Here is a 24,226-nt window from a genome sequence, read left to right on the forward strand (position 1 = left end):
GATTGAGCAGAAATTAAAGATTAAATTGTTTTACAATAAATTTTCACCATGTCCAAGAGTGTGATACTGAGAGGGCACCCCTGTTTGGTAAAGGATGTAGCACTCACAAGGTGATTGAGAGACTTGTTGAACATTTGCTACCTGCCAGGCTAAGTGCTTTACAAATACTATTTTATTATCATTGAATTCTTAAAATGGCATTATAAGGACATACTATAATGGTTGACAGTTCATGAATGAGGACAATGAAGCTCAGAGTGGTCAGTACAAGTTGAGATTTTAACCTAGTTGCTTGATTCCAAAGCTATGATGTCTGTGTAATATCACACTCCCATCACCAAATAAAACATAGCTTAAAAGGCAGCATTTGGGCTGTGCCTCAGGAAGGGACTGAAATGAGGGGTCATATAAGCAAAGGACCAGGATAGTTACAAGATAATGTGAACTGTGTCCTAGTGCAGCACTTCTCAAATTTTCATAAGCCGATGGATCATTTAAGGATGTTGTTAATTGCAGAGTATGGTTCAGTAGGTTTGGACTGGAGCCCGAGATCCTGCTATTCTAACAACCTCCAGTGATGCCAATGTTCCCATCCTCAGACCACACTTTGAGTAGCCAGGCACTGAGGCCCAAATGGTTCAGTACCATGGACAGTGGAACAGGTAGGTTACCATTACCATCTTTTCCACTATTTCAGCAAAATCTACCATCTTCTGTGGGAAGATTCTTGTAACAAAACACACAGTCAGAAACTTTTTTGAGAAAGTGCTTCCTGGATTGCCAGCAGTCATAAAGTGATCCTTCCCCACATTTGGTACAAATCTGTACAAAGGAAAGAATTGGGACTTTAGAAGAAAGACATTTTGAATCTATATGCTGTTAGTGTTCCTCAGGGAAAAATAATCTAATCAGATTATCATCAGATAAGGGGCTTAATACAGAATTTATAAAATATTTAAGTAATAGTGTCTGCTGTAAAGTTATGAAACCTCTATTTGAGAGGAGTTAGTACTCTCACTTGCATGTTTAATGAAATTAGCAGCATCTTTCTCCTGCTAAATATGCTGAACTATCAGCCAATTGCCCATAATGAGAAAGAAAAATTAAAAAAATGTGCTAGAGTGGTATTCAAAATCATGGTGAAATAAAAATGACCTTAAAGATTTATTTGTAAATGTATTCCTGCTACCTTTTTCTTTCCCCTGTATTCCTTCTGCCTAATTCCAAATTTTAAAGATAAAATCAGATAGCTCATTTTCTTTAATTGACTTTGTCCTTTTTTTACCCCTTACTTTGAAACAGCAACTATGGCTTCCAGCAGAGATACCTTGGGGGCTTTGAGACTATCAATCTATTTCACAGCTGGAGTGAAATAATTCAGATGAGAATCTAGCAAACAATTGCATTTGTTTTCCATTGAAGATTTTTAAAAAAAGGTTTTTTTGATTGAGGACCTCTTCTCAAGTCTGGAGATGCTATGGGTTACATTTACGGAAAAAGAAAATGGGTATATCACACAAACTTTCCAACACTCCATTTCTTAGCCTTGTTACACGATCTACTTAAAATACCTACTCTTTTTATTCCAGTGTATATTTTCAAAATGAATTTACTAAAAATTTGTTGCCATCCATTGGGCTTCCATTTATAGTATACCAGCAATGAAAATGTAGATCTTCATATTTCAAAAATTTTCTCAAGTTAATTCTTGATTCCAAAGGAAGAGTCTTCTTTTTTACTATGTTAAATAACATTAAAACAAGTTTGGTGTGTGTGTGTGTGTGTGTGTGTGTGTGTGTGTTTAAACATGTATTGAGAATCTATGTCACAGCTGTGAAGAGTCTTATATGTGTTGTTTCATTCAATTTGCACAAAAACTTTGTTCCTACTTAAGGAATGGGAGAAATGAGGTTCAAAGTTCCTCTGTTAGTAGTGTTTGTAGGTAGTTGAACTTGAATTACAGAGATGAGTGCTCTCTTCCCACTGCGCACTCGTTCTTATAAGATGGGCTTATTCTAGTGGAAATTTACGAATCTCATAAGGACAGGGCAAAAATATTATGTGTGAAGTGCAATGCAGCCTGATGGTGAGAAGTCCCATCCATTACTTCAAAGGCAGATATGGAGCTAAATTCAAAATCCATTATCAGCATGTTATACTTACTGGACTTTTTTTTTTCCCCCAGATGGAGAGACACTGGCCATTAGCAAAGATTAAATAATTTACCTGAGCTTGCCCTGAGCACTCAATGCCAGGAAAGGATTTGTAGCTATTATCTTGGGAGTTGCTTAGTCTACTGAATTGTAGATAACTATTTATAAAACATTTAATCTCAGTCTTATCTGAGACAGATAATAATTATTTTTAGAAGAAATGTAAATAATTCTTTTTTGGTGGTCTCAGGTAGTCCATCTCTGCTTCTTCTTCTTTTTTGGCTGAATCACTGAAATCTAACTTCAGGAATGAGGGAACATCAATACCTGTGGCCATAAGAATGGGATTATTTTTTCTTTCATAGCCCTTATCACTTCCTCTTTGAGGAAGGAAGGCTCAGGTACCCAATGTGTAAAATGGTTAGATGACCATTTTAAATGTTTCACCACTTGTATTACACACAACGTCATGTTTGATGATTCTATGGACACTATGAACCTGATATTCATTCTCCAGAAAGCTAGTGAACATGACCAAGAGATGTCTACTCTCAAGAGCTCTATAGTAAAATGTGGTTTCATAAATATATAGAGACTACAACTAGAAGAAAGTCCCAGTGAAATCACACTCCTTTGGCGGGTGCCTTGAAAAATGTGTAAGAAAACCAAGAGAATCGAGCAAGGGGCTGTGGGCTAAAGACTACTAGTTGCAGGTGGGGTAAAAATGAAACCTGTGGAGGTGGTTTATTGGTGTGACTTATTTCTTCACCTCTCTGCCTACTCCTTCAGTTTTTGTTTTTGTTTTTTTAACATGTTGGTTGTGAAATTTTTACTAAAAGTGCCAAATCTCCAAACTCTTTAAGACAGGAAGATTGAACCACAAATCTCCAATTTCTATAGTCTCTCTCCTCATTGCTATGTCTGAATTCCGAAATGTGGAGTTGTTACACGGAATCCCTCTCCCCACTCCCCCTTTCCTCCCATGTCAAATACACAAATATACTTCCTGGGAACCCCATACTTGCTTTCTAGTCCGTCCCCTAAAACATATTCAGGATGCACACAGGCATATCTCACTCCCAGTGCTGCAGCTGATGTGCTCAGCACACGCCAGTGTCATGGCTGGAATATCTAGTAACCCAGAGTTTTACATGAACCTTTATTTACTGAATTGACCTGCATATAATAAAATCACCACTCTGCCACTGCCAGATTGGAGGTAATTACCATATCGTTTTACTCGATGAATAGGGCAGTCTCCACTCACTGGACGTTTGGGAGCAAGGAGGAGTAACCTGTACCCCTCACTGACTTTGATGTTTGCAGTTCAACATCAGCACCTTTCATCAAAGCTTTCAGCCATCTGGTTCGCCCTTATCAAGGCTTCCTGCCCATAACACTCACCCCCTAGCCATCTCTCAGAGCCCTTTCGGAGGCCGACCTGCGACTGACCTGTTAGACGCCCTAGGGCGGTGTAGACAGAGGGGGAGTCCGCAGTGTCAGGTGGGAGCAGTTTGGCTCCGCTCGCGCAGCGCCCGAGCAGCCCGCCAGGGGGACCCCGACCCGCCCAGGCGGCGTCTGATAGGAAAGAGTCTGAGGGGCGTGGGGCCATAGCGCCTGCTCCAGGAAAACCGGGAATCCGCAAGGGCTCCCCTATTGCTCCAGAGGACTGGCGGGGCGCCAACCTCGGCTCTGGGACCCGGGGCTCCACCACAGCAAGAGGCGCGCCCCACTGGTGGGTGTGTCCGTTTCCACCTTCTGGCCTTCCAGCCCAGAGGAGAGCTCCTGAAAGCGGGTATTTTGTTCCCACAGATAGGTTTTGTCTGTGGTAATCCCGGCTCCAGAAGTGCAACTTTCCGGCCGGGTCACCCGTTGGGGGACTGGGGACCTGGGAGGGGGAAGAGCGGATCTTGTCTGCATCAAGGAGGAGGCGGGCTGCGAAAGCGGGGGCAGCAGGGCGGGGGGAGTTCCCACGGGTGGTGGGCGGCGGCGAGCTTGGCTCGGACCCGGGTCCGGATCGTGCTGTGACGCGCCTGGAAGCCAGCCCCGCCCCCCGCCCCAGCCCCAGCCCCCAGCTCCCAGCTCCCAGCCCCCAGCCCCCAGCCCCCAGCCCCCAGCCCCCAGACCCCAGCCCGCTTCTTCCGCGCTTGGAGCGTGAGGTTTGGTGGGGATCTGTCTGGAGCCGAGCAGAAAACTTTTCCCCTCCCTGCCCCCGGGTCCCTTTTGTCTTTCCTGGAGGCGGCGACGACGCCTGAGCCGCGAGTCGCGCGCCGTACCCGGTGACCTCCGAGGGCTGGAGCGCTCAGGCTCCTGCGCTCGATGGCGGCGGCCGGCGGCCCCGCGACCCGCGGCGGGCACAAGCAGCGGCACGTCCCCCGCCCCGAGGCCGCCGCCGCCCCCCCGGCTCGGGGGTAGGGGAGCCCCCCACCCTCCCCCGCCCGCCCCCTCGCCTGACTCAGCCGCGCTCGGTGGCCGCGCCGCGTCCGCTGCCCGAGCCCCGCCGGGATGGGGAGGGAGCCCGAGGCTGCCCGCGGCTGCCGAGATTCCCGCTGACGCCCCCGAGCCCGCCGCCGCCTCCTTCGCGGGTTCCGGAGGCGCCCGACGTCCCAACTGCTCCTGCAGTGCGAGTCCCGAGAGGCGACTGGACCCCTGAGGCCCCGCGCTCAGGACAGGTGAGGGGGAAGGGAAGAGTGCTGCCGGGCGGCGGGGAGGTGGGTGGACAGCCACGGCAGCCTTAGCGGGGCGCTTCTTCACCCCCACGCTCCCTGCTTCAGCCACCAGAGTTAGGGTAAACACCGTCTCCCGAAGTTTGGGAAAGGAACCAAGTCCGCCATCAGTTTCGGACTCCCCAGCGCCGAGAGCGCAAGAGAAGCTTTGCGGGGCAGCAGCCTCTGGTAGCCCAGAGCCTTGGAGCGCCTGGCTAGGTTTCTCCGAGCTACACTCCTTTGTCTCCGTTCCAGAGAGTCAGTATTCTCTGTGAAGACGTCCACAGCGGCAATTTATAGTAGTCCTTGGCAGGAGCAAAGTGTAGTCAAGGTTTCCTAAAGCAGTATGTGGTAGTATCTACCTGGGCGAAATGGGGAGGCGAAGCAATTATTTGCCAAATTCAGCATTACTTTTCTCCCCATGCAGTCATTTGGTCTGCCCTCAGGAAAAAGAGCTTGGGGTTTGCAAGATTTGCTTCAGTAATCATTCTTTTGCTGTAATTAATTGTCCAAGCCAGCCTTTCACATTGTGTAGGTGCAAGCTCTCTGTGTCTATGTACTGTCCTTAGGTTTTGATTGAGAAGTGTATGTGTGTGATAATTGTAAAAAAAAAAAAAAAAAAAAAAAAAAAAAAGATTCATTATTCAGTACCAGGCACTGGTAATGCCAGGAAGTCACATGCTTCACATGTATGTAATTTACTAATTGGAGTCATCCCAGTCCACCTTAGCCTGGTGTATTTCAGAACTAAATGTTGCACTAAAGTGTCTCTTCACCTTGTTCTTTCTTCTGAAGACCTTCAGAAGTACTTGTGGACAACTGTATATAGAGAATACATGTAAGGAATCGACAACTATTCTTATTTGTCAGTAAGAATATTCAACTCTTCTGGATTTGCAGTGAAACCAACTGCTGAGGTACACTTTCTGAGGGGCATTATACGTAAATATTCCCAGGTCCTGTGAAAGCTACTCACTATGATGGTTTGTCATGACTTGCATTATAGAAATACTTACTATCAAATGACCTTCAGTTTGTTACTTGGCTACTGACTCTAGAATATATTACCATTTTGTGAAAAGTAGGCTCAGTTTTGAAACTTTTTAAACCTTTGTTTTTCTGCTGTTTATATAGAAGCAACTGCTTGTAGTTTCCTGCTTTTCAGACAGCATAAGTGAAGAAGAGGAGTCCTTCTAAACAAAATAATATTTAAGTGGAAACTATAGGGAAGTGTTTTAGCAATTTAATATTATGAGATTTTTTTTTTTACTCTTACAAATGTATACTGAAATGTTTGGAATGATTTTCTCTAACCAAGTCCTAGTAGAGAGCTCATAATTACAGGATGATTTAGCTGTAATTTGTAACCCTGGTTATAATTAGCTTTGTATCCTAGGCTGGGAAAGCCTTCAGTGAAGGAGGGAGTTGTTGCCTGGGAAGTCTCTGTGTGTGATTTCCAGGCAGTTGGCACAGAAAGTCTTTACCTGTTGCTCCTGAGTCTGGTCCAGGTAAAGGTATGGGGTATCCCAAGGGCACCCATAATCAGAAGGGATTTTTCAGGAAAGATCACTGTTTGGAAGGATGACTGTACTTGTTATTTTAAGTTGGAGGAATTTTTAGTGAAGCTTTTGAGTGCTCCAAGGGCTAGATTGCTATAGTCAGACTTGGGTGGTTTCAGCAATAGCTTATTGGCAGAAGAAGAGAACTACTCATACATAGGGGGGAGTGAGGCTGAACTGATTGTTTAAATCCATTCATTCTCGTAAAGATTCTCAGCATAAAGGAAACAAAAATACATATTTAGCTTAGGAAAATAGATAAGAACAAAGATAAAAGCAGATGTCACCTTTTACATTTCTTGAGCAAAATTAGTAGAAGATAAATTAATAAGTCCTCCTAATAATGCACTTTACTTACTAAACACAATGTAGAGTCTAAAAGGGAAGGCAACTTTAAAATAAATTTTGTTGACTGTTAACTCTCCCTTAATAGGAGACAGCACGGAAAGTCTTCCTCAAGCAAAACACATTTGGGAAAAAAAACCAAACATGTAGAGACCAAAAAACAATTCTGCAGTGAGATGGACCCCTCATTTTATTAAGGAGTATATGATGTGTAGTTTTGTCAAGTGTATCCATTCCATTTCACGACTTAAGACAGGTTTTGTCTGCTAAGGTCTGTTATGTGTGCAAACACTCAGAGAACACAGAGGGACAGCTGTTGTGTCCTACTAGCCGATGGACTCCTCTGGGAGCCAAAGACGGGTGAGGAGAGGGCTGGAGAGCATGTCACAGATCCCTGAGCACCTGGGATGGTCCTTGAGCACCGGGGGTCTGGTGCATACTGGGAGCAGTGCGGTGGGCTGCAAAGAACCCTGGATGGGGAGTTGGAAAACCCAAGTTGTCCTGACCAGGCTGCTGAATACGTGGCCATGGATATGTTCCTTGGCCTTTCTGGGCTTCTGTGTGTGCCCTTGTCCCCACATTCCCTTATCCGCAGATCAAGGGCTTTGGACCATGATCTTCTGTCCTCTTTTTAAAATGCTATATGATGGGTTCCGGTGGAATTGAGAGGGAGAAATCAGAATGTAGTGTGCGAAGGGTGCAGTGAGTAGAGTTTGGGTCAGGGGAGGACAAGCTGGAGACCACGCTGGGCACAGGGAAGGGGTAATAATGATGCTAATACCAAGTAAAGGGGCACCTGGCATCTGGCCCATCATTGATTATCTTCGCTATTTATAATATGTAATAAAATAATAAATGCCAACTTTTGCTTAGTTGGCTTAGTTGCTTAGATGGCTTTTCATGAGTTTTTGCAAATAATGGCAATTGATTTTTCACAACATCCCCAGGAGGTAATTAGAGCGTAAAGGTGCCGAGGCCAGGACTAATACTGCAAAGCATGCTTGCACCAGTGCACCTCATTGCCTTTCTGCAGAATTGTAGAGATGGGAGAAGTTAGAACGTGCTTTGGAAACCCTGTGTTAATGGGACAGAGTGATAAGGTTGGTGTCAGATTTTAGTGGAGGTGCAAATTTCTGAATAAAAATTTAGGTTGCCTTCTGGAAGATAAGTCTGCGATTATCGGATCTCGAGACCTCCTGAAATGTCTTGAATCTTATTGTTGATGTTTAGTCTGATTATTTCTGTATGCTTCCTCCCCACCTAACCTTCCCCAGCAGGAATTCTGGGGATTTGATTACAGGGTCATCGATAAGACTCTTCCAAGAGCTTTGAGTGCAGATGGGAAAAGGAAATTCTCATAGAAAGGTGGGGATTTGGGGACCATTGCACTGCTAATAGGATATGTTCTAGTAGCAAGTTGTGCTCTGGACACTTTGTCACCGGGGGTAAAATTACATAGAGTCATAAGAATGTGAGCAAGGTGTGACGATGTGAAGATGTGTGTCTACACATTCCCTTCTGCTGCACACTCATCTCTGCCCTAAGCATTAAGTGCATCGCCAAGGGTGAGCAAGTTCCCCCCAGCCCCGCCCCATTCTGTGTTCCTGGTGAAGGGAGTTCGTCAGGATTCATCTGATTATTTGTGTGAGGAGCCTCTATTTCACTAGCTTAAGCAAAAAAGGATTTATTGGCTCATGTGACTGGAAAGTCCAAAGATGGACCTTGCTTCACTCATGGTGAGAACCCAAAGACTCACGCGGCTTTGTCAGGGTCCTTTCTCTCTCCCCCCATTTCTCAGCTCCGCTTGTCTCTGGATCAGCTCCATTCCAAGGCCCCTTTCTATGTACTAGAAAGCTGACTCTCAGTAGTTCCCAGCCTATATTCTTGGGATTTTGAGACATAGAAAAGAGAGGTCTTATTTCTTAGAGGTCCCATTCATAGAAATTTCCTGGAAGAGCTCTGATTGGCCCTGCTTTGGTGGTCACTGAATCAGTCCACATCCACCAGAGAGTGCAATATGTTAGGTCATGTGCCCCATGCTGTGTATGTGGTGCTGGTGGTGGGGTGGAGGCTGATAAGGGCACAATGATGGACAGTTCCCCCATGATCACATACAGTTGTGCCTCTCTAAAGCTGATGATGCTGCTAATCAAAAAACAACATTATTGAGGAGAATTGCCCTCTCCTTTTGTGGGACAGACCCCCTAAACAATGGTGTGAAGATTACATGTGGAGGCAACTCAGAGGTCAAGGACCATGCAAATTCCAGAAATGGGACCTTCCTCCCAGCCAAGACAAAATCCAGTGATGAACTAACACTCTCCATGTCTAGACTTTGCTGAAAGGTTGTGGTTGCCAGATGAGGAGCCTGCCATTTATCCATTTCTATATACTTTTAGTTAATATCCTTGTGCTTTATTTCCAGCCTGGTGATTTCATTATCAGAAGTCCCAGTCATCTAGAGATCATGGGATTGGAGACCCCCTACTTTGGTCACTATAAATCTAGCAAAAGTTTGAACAGGACAGTGAAGTGATGAACACAGAACTGTTGTTCATGGAAATTCACTGAGGTTGTGGGAGATGGGCCAAGGGGAGGCAGCAGGCATAGAATAGAGTTATCACTTAGGAGGCATAAAATTATATATTGGCATGTGTTAGTGACATTATGAGAGTATGGTAAGGGTGTATGTCAGGATAAAGGAGCATCTGTGTGGACAGAGCATTTGTGGGATGAAATGGATCAAGAGGGACCAGACCAGGATGATCAGCTGGGCCAGCAGGTGAAAAGGCTGTGTATTGTGGGTAGGTTCATGGCAACTGGACTATGTAGAAAAGAGGCCAATGGTCACTGTGAGTCCGGTGGTCAAAATCTTTACATGTGTAGCACTGACATTTATTGAGGACCTACCTGTATGCCAGATCCTGTGTTATATGCCTTAAAATCATTATATGATTTAAATCTCATAAAATCCCTCCATGGTGAGAAAACCGAAAGTTAGGGATGTAATAACTTGCTCAAGGTTATGTGGTCATTAAGTGGTAGTACTGGATTTTCAAACCCTGGCCGTCGAAAACAAATATCCGTGCTTTAATAAACCGTGTGATACTACCTCTCAAGCCCATGGTCAGAATCCTGTAGATGAGGTTAAATTGAAGGTCGAGTCTTCTAACAGGCAACCACAGTGACAGAAGTCCCAGAGGGGATGGAATAGAGGTTATCCAGGCGAAGGTGGAGAACATCCATGCTTAGCAGCAAAATGGACAGGAATCCCAAAGCAAGAGTAGGACATACATAGGTTCTTGGTTTGGGAATTGGGGTGTAGCAAGGGAAGTGGATGGGAGTGGTATCAGGAAGTTGAACAGGTGGGCAGATCAATACAACAACTGGAGTTTGAATGTTGATCTGAGAACAGGAACTCTGCCATCTGTTCTGCTTTAAATACCCTTCCTGATGTAAGGCAGTAAGAACATATATTGGGTGGGTCCTCAGAGGGAAACAGGATTCTATTAGTTGTCAGGGACCATTAGGAAAAAAAAAAAAAAAAAAAAAAGAGCTAACATTTGTAGAGTATTTGACATGTGTCTTAGATACATAATCTCACCAAATCTTCATTGTAGTCCTTGGCAGGTAAATATTATGGCTTTTTATTTTTTTTCTTTTGAGCCAGGAGCTAGAGCCTTAGAAAGGTTAAATGATCTGCCTGAGCTCCTGGAGCCACACTGGGGATGAGGTTGCTGTCATGGAAACCCAGTTCTGTCTGAATCTAGACCTGATTCTGGATCTTCAGGGAGTCATCCCCGCCCTGGCAGGCAAGGTCAATGTCAAGTCTGGGTGATAGAAATGGGGAAGTCAGCAAGGCTGACTTTGTGAAAGGTTGTGAAAGGAGATCAGGAGTGAACTTTGAGTCATCAGAATGTGAGCGGGGTACAGGTCATCTGAAGGGAGTTGTCCAGCAGGATTATATCCGGCTTTAGCAGAGAATTTAATAATCCAGTAGGTTTGTCCCCTTGGTGCAGGATCTCTATCCTTATGCAGGACAGATACGTCAGCAAGTCAGATGTTTGGAAGGCTTAATTTTAGTCACTGATTTCTGTTGAAGGGAAGGAACCTTTGCCAGCTGCCATGGCCTGAATTTACCTTTATATGTACAGGTACTTTGCCCTGAAATATGATACACACACACACACACACACACACACACACGCAGAGATGGGGGGGCAGGAGAGAGAGCACTAGCACATACTGAATATAGTAAGTATGTGGAGCACACACCAGCTATACAGGTCTCTACTTGAAGATACTCTAAATGAAACTTCTTACTAATAGAATATGAGTGACATCATGTCATTTCCCAACAAATCCAAGATCAAACTTATAACTGCTTAGACACGTGACTGTAGATCTTAAGTGCAGTGGACTTTGTGTGTGTATCTATCTATCTATCTATCTATCTATCTATGATAACTGGAAAGGGAATGTGAAGGTATATAAAAATACATGTTTTAGGCCCATATGTGAGAACTGCAGAGGTAAAACAACCATGCATAAAACTTTTAAAGCAACACAATAGAATAATATGATTTTAGAGTTAGAAGGATTTTTTCAGAGAGCAATCAAGACCACAGTGTTAGCTAGTATTTTGAAATACAAACTTAATAGTAGCAGTTAAACACAAATGTTATGGAGACTAAAGGGAATGGAACCATCTAAAACCTAGAAGGCCAATCCAGGGAGGCGTCTGGGAGGAAGTGAGTTCTGATGACTATGTATGAACAGAGAGATGAGAGGAGAGTATTGCAGGTAAGATTAAGAATTTGTCAGTGCTCTCCAGCCAGAGGCCACCAGGAATTACCCGTGGTTGAACAGGTTGGGTTTGCAACTCGTTTCAGCAAGGGAGAAGGTATACCATAGGGAGATACGGGGCGTCTCAGTAAGAGGGTGTTAGAAATTAATTATAAGATTTTAAGATTTGAGCTTGTGTTATGTGATTTGGGAGAAGGTTTAAAGAAGCAGGGCTTTGCTCTGGATTGAAGCAGGGATAATCCTATGACTTTGTATCTTAATAAATCTTATCTAGAAGGAGACAAGACGAGAGAGGCTAATACTATTATTGGCAAGGAAGTAGCAGTTACTGATTAGCCAGATTAGAGGGATATTGGTCATTTTGGGCAATATCCATGTTTTTGTTTGTGTTCAGATATGATTACAGAATGGCCTTGTTCCTGTCCTGCACCGTCATGGTCACAGACTGGCCTGTCTGGTGTTGACGTTCTGTGAAATTGTTTCCATCGACAGGAGCACATCGGGGCCTGGTTGTGAGCGCCAGGCCAGCTCCTGGATGTCGGGGGTGGCTCCGCTCTTTCTTAAACTGGAAATTATATCCCAATGTGTTTCTGATTCCATACACCAACCAAGATTTCCCTTACAAGAGGGTCCTGTTAGGGAATGTTTCTCTTGGGGGTTATTGAGTGGATTTTCTTCCTATATTGTAATGGTTTGTTTAACAACATTGATTAAATGCCACTGTTTACTAGGGGCTCAGCTAGATTCTTTGGGTGTCAGGATGACAAGGGTCTCAAGAATTTCATAATCTAGTGGAGCCAGAAGTAAATGAGTGATTACAGGACATTGAAATAAAGCTGGCGGAGATACCAGAGTCGGTAAAGAATATTAGAGGCTCCTGCGATGAAGGGAATGCTGAGAAGGAGCAGGCTGTTTTGCAAATAGTAAGCTAATTACAGAGGTGCCGATAGGTTGGCAGCTGCTAAGGAATATTTTCCTTTTTGAGAATCAGCATCTTTGGGCTGAAGTGCAGGGTGAATCCAAGGAATCTCAGTGTTCTCTCTCTGAGATTTAGGTACAGGAGAGGCACAAATTTGGGCTCACTTGGCAAGCCACATATCGGATCCGCTGTGTGAACACACCTGTGCCAGTATTTGTAATACGGTCGAGTTACTTAGCATTTCTTAAGAGATGTTATTATTTCTAATCATAAAAGCAACAGATGCTCCCAACGAAAACTTTGGAAAATGCATTAAGTATAAAAAAATCAGGGAGAAAATTTGCCTATGACCCCAAAGCACCCATCATATTTTGGCATTTTCTTCTTCATTTTTAATGAATTGTTTCCATAGTTAATAACATGTCACAACCTGCTCTCTTTGCTTAACCTTAAGTCCAAGACATTTGCCGACTTCTAGGCAAGCTTAATTCATGTCTGCATAATATTTGATTGTGTGGACACACCACAATTTATTAACTGCTCTTAAAATTGGACCTTAAGGTGATTTCCAAATATCTGGCATTATAAATGGCATTTTGATGAAATCTTTGTTCACATTTCAGATTACTTCTCTAAGCGAGATCTGTGGAAGAGATTAATTCCTGGGTCAAAAGGTACGAATGTCTTAAGACTCCTGATACTAAATGCAAAACTGATTTTCAGAATAGGTGAGCTTGTGACTGACAGTGGATGGAAATACCACCTGTTCATGCCTGTACTAGGGTTCTATGTATTTATTTTTAAATAAGAAAAGCTACCATTTCGAAATGAGTAACAGTGTTTTTTTAACTGCAGACTTTGTTTCTTTGTTTTCAAAACCGCTCTTGGATCATGTAACCTGTTAAACTATTGCGATCAACCATTCAAGTTTTAAAACTTTATTTACCCGTGTTCCTGATTATACAGATTGAGGCACAAGACAGAGAGAAGATTAGCCGGTGAATAATTTTTTAAAATCAGTAATATGCACACCCTGCGAGGGTGCTTTTCAGACCACACTGTTGAGAACGTGCAATGCCAGAGCCCCACTTTGCAGAGTGAACCTGGTTGTCCTCTGCCTCCATAGTTCCGTGGCCAGGTCCTCATAGCCGGGGGGTGTTGTAACTATTATGTTCCCGGTCCCTACACTGTTCAGAGGGAGTGTAAGCCAAGTGAGGGCAAGCTTGTGCCTATTTTGTTTATGGCCGTGTTCCCAGCAGGTGACCCTGGACCGGGTTGAGCCAGTACGCAGTATGTGAAGTCCCAGCTAGAATATGAAAACGCTTGAGATATCCCCCCTGGAGAACATCTGCTCTGTTAAACACCGATTCCTCTCGAATAAGCCAAAGATCTTGAATTCGGAACCTTCTGACTTTGCTCCCTTTTCTTTTTTTTTTTTTTTAATTTTTTTTTTCAACGTTTTTTATTTATTTTTGGGACAGAGAGAGACAGAGCATGAACGGGGGAGGGGCAGAGAGAGAGGGAGACACAGAATCGGAAACAGGCTCCAGGCTCCGAGCCATCAGCCCAGAGCCCGACGTGGGGCTCGAACTCACGGACCACGAGATCGTGACCTGGCTGAAGTCGTATGCTTAACCGACTGCGCCACCCAGACGCCCCTTTGCTCCCTTTTCAAAAACAAAACAAAACAAAAACAAAAACCCAGCCCAATCATTGTATCTAGTTTTCGCAGCTGTGAACATTGACTCGTTCCGTAAGAAGGAGGAACTTGCATCCTCGTTAGACCTCGGTACGGGGTTTTGTTCAAAAACATTGCCTGAGACTGCAGGAGAACTGTTAAGCTTACTAGAGTAGTCAATTTGAGGTGGGTGTTGAGTACCATTTTCAACCTTTCCACAACTGCTATTTTTCTATGAAAATAATACACAATTAAAATAAAAGTAATTTTGGTTTTCTTCTAAAAGTCGAAGGAGAACATTATAGCATTATAACTCCATTTTCTTTGACGGATCTCAGTCAGTTATTTTGAACATAATTATTTTCATTCATTTACTCACCAAGCCATGATTTAGTGAGCTTCATTCAGGAGTTGCTGCTAAATTATACTTGTGACCTATTTTGCCAAACGTGAGGCGCATCGTATACAATGATAATGTAAAAAACCACATGGGAAATCATGACCCGTACTTTTATTGTTTGCTTCCTGATAAGACATGGATGGATGGATAGTCAACTCAAGCTCTGTAATAATTAATTAATAATTAATAATTAATTCCATAAATACGTGCTGGCAGCTGGGGATAGGGGAGGGATCAAAACCAAGGTTGTGGTGAGGGTACATTCTAGATGGGGGGAGACAAACAAGGCAGGTTCAGATGTGGAAAGTGCTATGGAGTCTGATGCAACAGAGAGCCTGGGTTTTGCAGATCAGATGATCAGGAAAGACACCTCTGTGTTTGAGGCTTTTGGGCTGAGACCCGCAAGATAATAAGAGCCAGCCTTGCATACTGCAGGGAGGGAAGGCTTTATCCTCAGGGTACTTGGAAGCTATTGGAAGGTTTTTCTTTTGGAGCATGACGTTTGAGATCGTTTATTAAAAGTAAGGGGTTGGGAGCAAAAACAACATTCATGTTAGAAACTCAAGATGTACCATACATCATTGCATGGCTGAAGACATTCCATATATAGTATATCCACCTTCAAAGAGTGTTTAATATAAATAAAATATTAAGTACTAATATAAATATAGCTCTCTCAGTAGAACATAAACACCTTAGTCCACTGCACATTTTTTTTGTTATGTGAAACTTGTATTTTTTAACTGTGTGTGGCATAGTGACTTATATATTGTATGCATTCAGGAAATGTTGGCTGAGTTAATTATATTCACTCTTCTCTGATGTCAGGGAGAAATATCACTGTGAGATATAAAATCACATTGAAGACACAGACTTTTTAGGAAAAGACTAAATCATTCCTTTGGAAATATTTAAAGTGCACGGGGCGCCTGGGTGGCTCAGTCGGATAAGCATCCTCTGTCTCCTCTGTCTGTTCCTCCCCTGCTCATGCTCTCTCTCTCAAAATAAATAAACTTAAAAAGAAAAGAAAATATGTAAAGTGTTAATTTTACTCTGAATATTGATAATATTTAAAAATTATATTCAGTGCTAAAATGCAATATTGAAAATAAAAATATAATACACAGATATAATTATCTTCTTTACATACTTTCCCGCCTGTGGTGTATATGCAGAAATTTCTGCAAAGTCCGCACGGTGGTCTTATCACACCTTACTTGACACGTGGCAATTCCTTATTTATTTTGTGAGTCTTCCAATTCTCAAACTAATCTCTGTCCACAACTAACTCTGTTCAATGCCTGCATAGTTGAATAGAAGACAATAGCATGTAATTAGTGATGTTTGTTAGTGAGTGTTTAGCTCAGTGTCTTTGGGGAGATCTAGTTCAAAATATACTTACTGAGTCATCTGACGTTTTTTGAGAGCAGGCTAAGTGCCAGTCACCATGGAGCACACGGGCTCTTCTGGAGGAGTTCACAGTCTAGAGGTTGCCAGTAAGGCTGAGTACTAGAGGGCGCGGAACAGCTTTGGAAGATAATATACGGGTCTCCCTGAGTCCAAGTTTGCGGGAAAGGGGTGATCGTGAGTGAGACTGTGCACTAATTCACAGATGCCTTAAATTCAGAATTTGGTTAAGTGATTTTTAAAAGACAAATTACAAAAAGATGACAAAGATAACACATGCCATCCATCTCCGGGTAACAAGGCCACCTGCAGGCTAACTCTCACTTCCACTGGTACTGCCCTGGGGATTGCTGTTCTCCTGCCACAGCTGTCAGAAGTTCATTGCTCATTTGGCAGGAGACCTGCTGACTGGCAGCCCCTGGGACTCACCTCCACCTGCCACCCCATGAACCAAGCTCTTTCTTCTTCAGTGGGGGGTGGGTAACAATTTGGGGGGAGGTGCCTATTGGCTCTCCTGCCTTGGGGTCCAGCAACCTAAGCTCTTTCTCATCACACTGCTCCTTTCTGACCTTTACAGACCCCTGTAGCTGTAGATGGGAGACCTTCAGTCCCGCTGTCCTCTTAATTTCTTGTAGAGCACCGCTCATTCATTCCTTTATTCATTCATTCAGTACCTATTTTCTGAGTGCGCACAATGTACTGTTTTTTAGGCCCTGGATATCTAACAGGAAACAAAGCTCCTCTCCTTAGGACTCCTACGTTCCAGTTGGAGGAGACAGACAATAACCTATAATTTATTGTAACAGATAATAAGAAAAATTAAGCAGGGCCCACAGACAGAGAGCAGTTGGGATGGGGACTCGTGTAGCATCGTCACGGAGAAGTCCTCTGGCATTTGAAGCAGACACCTGAATGAAGGAAGGAAAGTAGTCATTTGAATGTCTGGGGGAGGAGAGTGCCAGGCAGGGGAACAGGAAGCACAAGGCGATGCAGAGGCAGCCTCCCAAGTGGGAGCTGCTTTGGAGTGTTTGAATAGCAAGGAGGCCAGCACGAGGAGAACAAAGCAGAGGATACTGGAGGGCCGTGGGACCACAAAGAAACTTTGGATTTCAATCTGAGTGACTTGGGAAGCATCTGCCAGTCCTAACCTGCAGCAGGGGCTTTGCTGGGCCCAGCCCTCACCATCATTACTAGTCCCCAAAGGACATATGCAGTGAGTGGAGGCCTAGGTGTATGTGTTCACCATCTGGAGACCCTGCCTGATGGGTATGAATTGTAATTCAAGGTCCTCAGAAATCATGGGATCAAAAGAAAGTGAGATTGATAAAGACCTTGAAGCAAGAATAACCAGAGGATTCTAAAGCCCATAGGAGATGTTTTATTTTGGATGTGTACAGAATTTTATTGTGGATTGAAAACACTGTGTATTCACAGATTGAGAGTGTGAGAGCTGTGAGGAGTTTTTTTCATACAACAGTGAGAAATCTGAGGTCTGGAAAAGCAGTTCACTTTTTTATAAGTCTGCCTACTAAGCACAGGTGCAGAGACCAGATTAAAATCCAGGTCTGTCTCCTCCTAATCTTGGCCCCTGGGTGACACATGCATGTTAAGGAGCAGAAAATCTGTGAAATTTGGACTGAAATTAGCCATCTAATATTTACTAGGGCTGTCAGGGTCGGAGAGTTGGGGCATACCCAGAAAACTTTCTTAAATATCAGCATTGTTTGGTCAACAGATACTCACAGAGCACCTACTATGTTCTAGCCACTGACTATATCTTGTGCGGGAGAAAATCTGGACAGGGAGCTTATCGTCATCTGGTAGTGGGGCACAAAAAATTACATCCTAAATAATGATGTGCTGATAAGTGTGAGTAGTGTCACGAAAACATACAGGGAGCTAGGAGGAGAGGGTCATGAGTCAGTGGGTTTCCTGGGAAACATTCACCTTGTAAGATGGGACTAGAGACAAGAGGAACTTGTCCAGAGAAGCCTTGCCAGAGAGAGAAACAGTGCATGAAGGTGGAGGAGAGAAAGAATTTGATGTTTTTAAGGAACAGAAAGAAAGCCCTGTTACTGGACCACAGCAGGGGAGAGAAGGTGGAAGGAGAGGTTATAAGCTGGGCAAAAGCCATCATGAAGTGCTGTATGGAAAATGATAAGGGCTGGATACTTGGCTTCCAAAGAGCAGGCTTTGAAAGAAAGAGGAAATGCGTGAACTGCTTTACGTTTAGACACCATTTGGGCTGTTTTGTGGTGAAGGTGTTGGAGGAGGCAAGAATGTATGGAGGAAGAAACAACAAAGCCTTAGACTGGGTGGCAGAAGTGATGTTGGAGATTTCTGGACAGAGTGAGGACAGGTTCTGAAGATAGCATCAGCCAACACTGGTAACTGACAGGACGTGGGAAGTTGTGGTCCAGGAAATGTCAGGATTTTAGCATGACTGAGTAGATGGATGGTGGTATCGTTTCATAGGTGAGGAAGACTTTTCCTAACTTTGGTTCATGAGTTCAATTTTGGACTCATTACGGTTGAGACACCCATGAGGCATCCCAGGGAGAAGAGCAAGTGGACATTTGGACTGATGGGTCTGGAGCTCACATGTGAAATTTAGAATGGAAGCATAAATTTGAGAGTTAATGAGGATGTCATTGGTAATAAGTCATGGAGTGAATAGAGTCTGAGCTTCAAAGAAAGTGACTTAGGATTTCTATGTTTAGAGGTGGTTAGAGAACATACCAAGAAGTAGTGGCCCTAGAGGTAGAAGGAAAGCCAGGGCTGTGATATCAGTGATGAAAGGTACATTATATTAGCAGTAAAGCTTTGCTTGCAAATGTCCCTTAGTGAGCACTTTCTGAAGATCTGGGTTCAATTTCTTTCTCCAATTTAATCTCCCAGATGTAGCATAGCCTTCAAACTTTTGGGTGAAATGGGATTAGAAATTATTGAGCGTTTTCCTTTTGAATTTCATGTCATAGTTGTTGGTATTGAATTAGAACAGAATAGATGCACGAGTTAATTTCTTCACAATAAAATAAGGATTGAGTAGCACATCTGAAGGTCAGTTTCATTATTGCGCTGACTACCAATCTATTCTCTTATCAACTCCACTGCTGCCTTCTATTTGACTAGGTCTTTATTCTTTTTAAAGCATTTGCATATACTTCTAAATTAATAAAGCATATATTTTAAAGCCTGTCATATATTAATTTTGCGATAGATGTTTTTGAAACCACAAATAGGAACTATTTTATGTTCCAGGACACTATAAAAAATTATGTAATTCAAGATAGTTGCTTGAACATCTAGCTGAAGACTCAGGATTATGCTGGCTCTTATTACTAATGCATTTTTAGCTCATTAAAATGGAAGAGAAAAGACACCTGTTATTAGAGGTTACTTTTAGCCTCTCCATCTGGGAGCTTAGTTTAGTCCATTCAGTATCTGGTTGTGGACCCTGAGGGAGCATCACGTCCTTGTTCGTATTTTCCTAAAGGAAAAAACAGTGGAGAGTCACCAGCAGTATGTGACACTAATGTGCAGAAATCGAAAATCATCTTTGTCAAATTAGAGGTTGATTAACTACGTTTCCTTTACATTTTCTCAAGTCTTCTAATGCAGTCTTCTCATTTTTTATATTTGTCGTTTTATGAAAATATCTAAGATTCAGGAATAGTCTTATGTATAAGATGAAGTTATCAGAGCACTTACTAATGCTTATTATGTCTCCAGTACTTTCTTAGGTTATAACTGAAAAGTATGAAACGACAACTCTCTGGACTTTGAGTCCTTTGGAAGCTAGCACCGTGCTGCTCAGCGTCTCTGGTGACAGCGAGAGCCTTTAGTATCTCCTTTGGTACTTTTCCACGTCTTATTTGAATGCTTAGAAGGGGGATGTTGGCAATGGTTTTATCCATTCCGGCCTAAGTGTCCATCGGTTATGTAAGACCTTCATCAATGGCGCAGTGCCAGGTACCCCTTGCTGTGTTCGCTGATCCATCCATCTTCTTTCTTGCCCCTAACAAAAAAAAAAAAAAAAAAAAAAAAAAAAAGAAAGAAAAAAGATGGAAGAAAAAAATCTGCCTTTTAGTGAACGATCTCTGAAGATAACCCTTGAGGAGAGGAGCTGAGCTGTCTCCCATTTTCGGAGAGGACTTTTATGAGTATTGGTGGAAGTCGACCTGCCCTTGGACCAGTGTGGCTGGTCACTGAGTTTGCGTGAAGAACCGCTCTCTGCCCTGGGTTGCTGTGCTGGCAGCTCCACTAACTTTTCCCCAAGCACAGTGCTCTCAGGATGTTAGCTGTCTTCCTGTGGTAACTGCTGCCCATTGAGTGGCAGTCACAAAGCTGCCAGACAAACATCATCACGCGATATTACACCTAGATAACGGGAGGTAGCCTTTTCCTTCTGTTGAGGTGCGCACCTGAAAGGCAGCTTGTGGAAAGAGTCAGAGTGTCTTTGTAAAATTTAAGTAGGGGCCAGGAGGGTTTATTTGGTTTTTATTCTTTAGTTTTCTATGGTTTACCTGATAGGATTTGGGGAATTGCTAACTAATGGTTATCGTTTGAAAGGCTGGCTAGCTGACCTGCCTGGAGTTTCTCTGGGTGGGATTCCCTCTCTGATCTGTGCTCTCTCTGAACATTCATTCTGGAAACCACTGCCGTCTGGCTCCCTGGCCCAAGTGACTCTCCTTCAGAGATATTTTTAAAATATATAGCCAGCTTTTGATTATCTGAGCTATTTATGATATAAGTGAGATTTGGGGGGGGGGGGGAAGAATCCCATTGCTAGGGATAACTTGAAAATCACTGGAAAATTTCAGCTTTACCACCTAAAAGCTATGTGACCTTGATTAAATCGCTCAACCTTGCCGAGCCCCACATTGCTTATCTATAGCATGTGACGTGATCTCCTTAGAAGGGTTATTTGGGTTGTAAAAGGTCATGTAAGTTAAAGATCCTGCAGAGTGTGTGACTCTAAGTGGACACTGCCCAGTGCGGTCTTTTCTCTCCTTTGACTTCCATCAGGATGACCTTGCTTTGTACACCTGCTCTGGGTGAGGCAACTGTTAGCTCTGCCTGAATGTGATATTCTTGTAGGGGCTGGGGGAGCGAGGAGGGAAGCACTCTTCATTCTTCTAATCCACCTCGAATGCACCTCTTCTGTGGCTCTTTCTGTGCCTCTCTCGGGAGAGTTGGATGCATTTTCCAGAACTTCCAAGGTGCTTTGCACATGCCAGCAGCTCGGGCCAGTGCCCTGAGAATGACTTGTCCCCCTTCTGTCTCTCCAAACCACAGGGGTGTAAGTAGTAAAAACGGATCTAATGTCTCTTTCAGGACAACAGAAAGAATCAAATGGAGAATGGAAGGGGATTTTTTTTTTTCTATTAGTGGTGTTACCACTAGTGATGTCACCAAAAAACAGAGCCTACTTCAGTTGTATTGTTGGAGAGCTGTGCACTTGCCTTTGGGAGACCAGTGGATTGAAGAAAGGCTGTCTCCGCACAAGAAGTACCCCCGTCCCTGTGCCCAGGCAACGTCCCCCACCACTTGCCTGGGGCAGGGGCGAGGAGTATGCACCAAGCAGGAATGTTTCTGCTATTCAGGCTGCTGAGTTTGCGCTATCATATTTCTACTGTTAAGTTCTTCGTCTGTGGCCAGGCTCCTCAAGGCACTTGACCTCAGACAGGAAGCAGACCCTCTCACCTGATGAATTGTGTGCACCCCATAAGGCCAGGTGTGATGTCCTATTGTGTTTATGAGTCCTCTCAGGAGATTGTGGAATTGTCAAATTAAGTTGAATTAGGACAGTAGTTCTGGGAAGGGGGGTGGTTTATTAGGTGCCTGTAGTATAGTGGCTCTTTGATCGGAGGGTCTTATCAAGCCGAAGGTATTAACTAATTCAGAGGAAGAGCCACTGTATGCTTAGACATTTTCTTCTTTATGATTGCTAAGAAGTCAGCAGTGCCATCCTGAGGAGAGTGAGACACTGAGGCGGTGAGTCTGGGCATGCTGGCATTCTAAAACATAGCCAGATGGGAATATTGCATGACAATAGATAATCCAGTCTTTTCTTGGCCTTATTCATTTTGATGTTTTGAAACATCCATGAAGCCATCTTAATAAAATTGACAGCTGAACACTTGAACGCCTGGCAGTGGCTAATAATCTGGTCCCCGTAGCCATCAGAACTCATCAGAACTAGACAGTGTTTTCCACGTCTCTCTGAGGATACTGATCGATAAATTCTGAGCTGTCGTGCTCGAAACTCACTAAGCGTCCTCAGTTTTATTTTTTAGCGTTTTAGTAAATCACATTTGGTTGCGATAGAGATAAAAATGAATATCAAAAAGTGCTGAGTAATGTCTTTATTATGAGTACAAATGATTATTTTTCCCTTTTTAAATTTTTCTGAATAGTTCTGATAAATAGTAAAACTTTGCAAGAGCCAACGGACCCAAAGTAGTTCGATTCAAATAATCAAAAAAAAGAAGAAATCACTTCTTAAGTACTTTCTGAACATTATTAATTTTTTTTAATCAGTGCTTTATATAAGATAACTTTACCCTTTATGAATGTATTTCTTTTTGTTTATTAACATTTGCCATGTTACTAAAGATTTTGTTAACATACTTTTCAAAAAGCTGCACGATATTGTTACCTAAGTTTTTATAGTTTTTAATTAATAAAAAAGGAAATAATAAGTCTTGTGACATTTAGGGTTTTCCTTTGCAATTTTCTTGATTTAGGAAAGAAAAAGCATGTCTCCCAGATGTATCTTCGGGTATTTTGGCATTTCCTATCAAGCTTAACACTTGAAGTGATGATCAAATCACACTGAAGTGAACTTGCCAGGGTGGGGGTGGGGCAGATAACTCTCCCCTGAAGTTTTCTGACGGAGTCTTTTTCTTTTCCCCTTGTTAGAAGCTTTAGTGTATCAGACGGTTCAGGATTATTTTTGCTTTTTCTCACATACCACAAATGCTTGTGTTTGGAGTACATTTACTTATTGTCTTTTTGCAAAGGGATTTCTATCGCAGCATCTCACCCACTGATGGAAACACGAGAAAACCATTCTGTCATTTTTAATACAATCTTTTGGATATAAATATAGAAGAAAGCAGTCAGAAAAAAAGCAGTCTTTTTTTATGGTTTTTAAAAATGTATTTATTTATTTTTGACAAAGGAAGAGCACAAGTGGGAAAGAGAGAGGGAAATACAGAATCCGAAGCAGGTTCTAGGCTCTGGGCTGTCAGCACAGAGCCTGATGCAGGGCTCAAACCCACAAAGCACGAGATCATGACCTGAGCCCAAGTTGGATGCTTAACCGACTGAGCCACCCAGGTGCCCCGCAAAAAGCAATCTTTATCTAGAAAAGGGGTTTTGCATTGTTAACATGGTGTTCCATGCATGTGCTTTGGGGGCATTGTAAGTTACAGAGATCATAACAATAGAACTTTAATTTCTTGGCTCCTGGAGCCACCCCAAGGACAGAGGAGGGCCAGGGCTCCCTGCTGGGACGCTTTGTCCTGGAGGTGAGTTGAGAAAACACACCCATTCCCCCCAAGACCCAGGGAGGACTCAGCAGCTTTTTATGGCCATTTTTATAATCTGTTTATTCTTCCAGTAATCTAACAGAGTTTGTTTACATTCTAAACAGAGTTTATTATTGGGGATTTGGCAGACCATTTCTTCTGTTAACCTTATTACATAAAACAGTTGTGTTATTTTGTCAAATCAAAGCTCCTCCAATAAATAATTGTAATGCAAAATAAAGCTAGGTCTCTACCCTGGCTAAACACTCACCATAAAAGTAAGTTTATAGATCATTTTGTAGAGGAGGCTGTTTAATAGGATTGCTTCCGATTCTTCCAGTTCTTTCAGCTCCACCAAAACCCTCCAAAGAAACGCCCTTAATTAGAAGCTCATTGTCTAAAAAAAAAAAAAAAAAAAAAAAAAGGAAAGAAAAGAAAAGAAAAAAAAGTTAATTTCTTTGTACTTCTTTAATTTTAAAGTTATATTATGTTCCACTTGGAGTAAAAGAAGGCTTACAGCCTTGCAACCAGTGATCATGCATGCCACTTTCTTTTTTGAAACCTTTTCTAGGAGTCTAAGCATCAACCAACTCATAGCTATGTAATCTCCCATTATTATAAATAACTTTCAAGAAGGATTTTCAGGCATATTTTTAGGGGCCACCTTTTGCCCTTTGGCCATGCTTTGAAATGCAAAATGCTCGGTTGAGAGAATTATC

At 42.9% G+C, this 24,226-nt stretch overlaps 1 protein-coding gene across 3 annotated transcripts in view; it reads left to right on the forward strand.

Annotated features, from left to right (window-relative positions):
- Positions 1-4,710: 4,710 nt before the first annotated feature.
- The window catches only part of TMEM200A (transmembrane protein 200A), a 73,765-nt gene continuing 54,249 nt past the window's right edge, over positions 4,711-24,226 (forward strand). The window contains exons 1-3 of one of the 3 annotated variants that reach the window (XM_058735238.1): positions 4,729-4,825; positions 5,654-5,775; positions 13,111-13,161. The gene's annotated coding sequence lies outside the window, so the exon portion shown is untranslated. Of the gene's footprint in view, positions 4,826-5,653; positions 5,776-13,110; positions 13,162-24,226 lie in introns of all 3 variants that reach the window. The other 2 variants (XM_058735237.1, XM_058735236.1) reach the window with 2 other exon arrangements.

The sequence above is a fragment of the Neofelis nebulosa genome, chromosome 6 (assembly GCF_028018385.1).
Source record: "Neofelis nebulosa isolate mNeoNeb1 chromosome 6, mNeoNeb1.pri, whole genome shotgun sequence".
Classification (NCBI taxonomy): domain Eukaryota; kingdom Metazoa; phylum Chordata; class Mammalia; order Carnivora; family Felidae; genus Neofelis; species Neofelis nebulosa.